This window comes from Asparagus officinalis, chromosome 3, assembly GCF_001876935.1.
Source record: "Asparagus officinalis chromosome 3, Aspof.V1, whole genome shotgun sequence".
NCBI lineage: Eukaryota > Viridiplantae > Streptophyta > Magnoliopsida > Asparagales > Asparagaceae > Asparagus > Asparagus officinalis.
In genome coordinates, this window is record NC_033796.1 from 108,526,917 (window position 1) to 108,530,591 (window position 3,675).

Consider the following 3,675-nt stretch of genomic DNA (forward strand, 5'->3'; position numbering starts at 1 on the left):
GGCCTGAGCTCGATCTACGCCGGTCCCGCGTACTCGGTGTCCCCGGAGCCGAGCTCGTTACCGTTTCCCGCGGTTTTCGTCAAGAGCGAGATGGCGACGAGACGGCTCCGCTGCTTGCTCAGGCTGGACGAGCTCGCCGCTTGATGATCAAGTCCTCGATTCTTCTCTGGATCTCTTTTGATTCCGATATTTTTTTTCCCAAAAAGGAACGGTTTGAGATCATAGACGATGATGGCAGCTGTCGTAATTAGATCTTTAGGGTTTATGATGTATTGTTGACTTACTGTAATTATTTTGCTTCGTATCTTCTTCGGTGGTGGTTGTAGTAATGGAAATTGTAAAGGTTTTTAGTAGTTGGTTTACTGTAATTATTTTGCATGATCGCCGCTGCACTGAAGCTCTTCCTGCCGTGCTAGACTTGAAACCAGCGTCGCAATTAACTTTCGAACACCTTTCCGGAGGAGGACTCAACACTAGGGGTGCATTCCGTCTAGATATGGTTCGGATATGATACTTACTATATCTATATCCTTTTATCCATCTTGGATACGGATACGGATATACCTTGGTAAGAAAAAATCATATCCATATCCGCTAGAATCGGATACGATTACGGATATATGCATGTGAATACAAAACGGATATGAGAAAACTGGATAGCATTGAGAAAAACATGGTTCATGTGATATAAAAGAGTTCTTTAATATGTTCATTATAACTGAAAAGTTATGAAAAGTATGCACATAAACATCTTGTTGTTTCATCATTTTTATATTTAAATATCAGCCGTTAGAATATTATAAACACCATTAAAAAAAAATCTCTTATGAGGAAAAGATCCCTCTATAAAAATGAATGTAAGATTTAATTAAAAATGGAGAAATGAATGAAAATTTTAATTAAAAATGGAGAATAGGTTATATAGAAGTAAATATGACAATGTGATCAGTACAATTATAAAAATATCATGTGCTAATCACATGGGAATGTTCCTAGAAATGTTTGTTCGTGCTACTAACAGAAGGTATAATGTGCCATTTTTTACAGCTTAATGTATTAAAGTGCTACTTTTTTACAACTTATAGTATTAAATTGCTACTTTTTACTACTTAGGATATTTAAGTGTAAAGATGGTAAAACATTAGGGTATTTATTTGCTATTTAGTGCTAGAAAATTTTAATTTAGATTTTTTTTATTTAACTTCAGTTTTTTTGGGGTTAATGAACAATTTTATTCATTCTCCAATATGTAAAGTTGTATGTACATCAAAAAACTCAACTAACTGAGATATCTAGAGCAAAATACACTATGGGAAATTACCCTACATCCAGTCACAAGGAAATTACAAAGAATTGAGCCACTTTTTGCATGTCATAGGTAGTGGACGGTTGAGCATAATGGTTAAGATATCCACTTTGATGGCTTTGACAATATGGTCTGAGCTCCTAGCTTTCCCCTGAAAAATGTTTGCATTGTGTTCACACCATATACTATATACCGTGGAAGATAACGTCATCCTCTTAGCTTTTTTTTCTTATACCCTTTCCCTTTTTTCCTGATGCAAAACCAGTTTAGAAGGAGATTCCAGTCACAAGATTTGCAATTGAACTGAAGCCAATCCATAATACAATTCCAAACCTTCATCGAGAACCTGCATTCAAAGAAGAGGTGATTTCAGCTTTCTGAAACTAAACCAAAGCATAAACGACAGTTGTTTACCTGGGGAACCCCCTACTAACCAGTTTGTCTTGTGTAAGGAGACTGTCTTGAACTGCTAGCCAAAGGACAAAAGAGTGTTAAGGGTAGTTCAACATCTCCCAAACAGTGTCATGTCATATCACATTGCTTGATGTAGGGGAGAGAGAGAGCAGAATACAAGGCTGAGAGCTTAATTTTGGAGTTTTTATCACAAGAACTGATTAATTGCTTCATGTTGTCTATCCTTCCATTGATAATAATAGCTCTATCTCTAACTTTGATCAACTGTTTCCACAACCATGAGTCTCCAGCTCTTGCATTAACAAGCCATATATCTTTGTTCCTTAAGTAATTGTCATGAACCCATTTTATCCATAATAATTCCTTATTGATGTGAATATACCTTAAGAGTCTCACAGCAGAAGCTGTTTAATTTCTAGATAACTGCAGAAAAAAAAATCCCCACTCCTCCTTGATTTTTCCCCAAGCAAACTTTATCCCATGAAACTAGAGATGCCTTATGAGCCTGATCAGTAGTACCTCATAGGAATTTCCTGCACAATCCATCAATTTTCTGTAAAACTTTGATAGGAATGATATAGTTTGATGTCCAGTAGTCTTGAATGCTCATAATAACACTCCTGATAATCTATAATCTTCCAGCATAGGATAGGTTTCTGTGTTGTCTCCAATTCTGCAATTGGGAAGCTAATTTGTTGAATAGAGGTCTGCAGTCATTAAGGGATAATCTTTTATTAATAAAAGGGACACCAAGATACTTTATTGGTAGAACCCCCTCAGGGGAACCCAGATGATTTTGAATGGAGGCCTTTACAGATTCCTCAACACCACCATAGTAGATAGAGCACTTGTTAGGATTAGCTTCAAGAAGCACGGAACAAGAAGAACGTTAATGAGGTTCCCTTACTTATTGAATGAATGATTCAAGGCAAAGTTTTTCATGGCCTTTGGTGTTACAGTTTTGGATATCTAGAGATTTAGAGGAGGGGTTTTGTTTGGATCGCCGACGATGGGATTTTCTAAAGTTAGGGCTAGAGATTAAGATTTGGAAACCTGGTTGAGACTACGGAGAGCGTTCTGCATGGAGTTGAATCAGAATGTTGTAAATGATATCTGTAGGCAAATTAATAAGGAGCTCCTCTTTCTTGCTAGAGAACAATTTCTTCGTAAGAGGTCTCATCTTCTCTTCTTATTGACTCGAGAGCCCTAATCTTAACCTTATTAAAAATAGACTGTAGTTTTTGTAAGAGTAGAAAAAGTGGCGGGCTCTTATGGTGCATTTTAGCGGGCGATTTTTTCCCTACTAACGTGCACCTCCGCCTTATTTCAAATGAAGAAGAAGAAGAATAAGACTAGTGGCAAGAGCAGCGGTAAGAGTGTATCAAGTAGTAAGCTGAGGGATTCACTATTTGTTTTCCCCTCCTCATCCAAATCTAGAGTTGATCTTGATGAAATAATGTTCTTTGGAATCATGGAAAGCACTGGTCCTAAAAGAGCAAAGAAGAAGATGCTAATGAGTGAAGTTCTTGATAGATCTGATCCCTTATCAGATCCGCCTCCATTGCAAGAGGATTCTAGTCTTAGAATCATCCGCCAACTAAGAAATTCTCCTTTATCAAATTCGTGGGCTGATGATGTTGATGATTGTGAGGAATCTGATTTGACTGAGAATGCCTACTTGGATGAGGAAAATGTGGAGATTTCTCATACAATCAGTAGAAATATGGGATCTGTCATTAATCTTGAAGAAGAAGTTATAAGAGGAATGTCTAATATCCATGTTGAAAATCCAGATTTGGGAAAATCTAAAAATGGAAAATCTAGTTCTAATATGAATGATGAAAATGTAGGAAATAATCAGTCCAGCAATGAAGGGAAAAATCATGAGAATGAATACAATCAACCTGTTATGAGGAAAACCTTTGCCAGTCTTTTTGCTAAAAATAGAAAAGCTG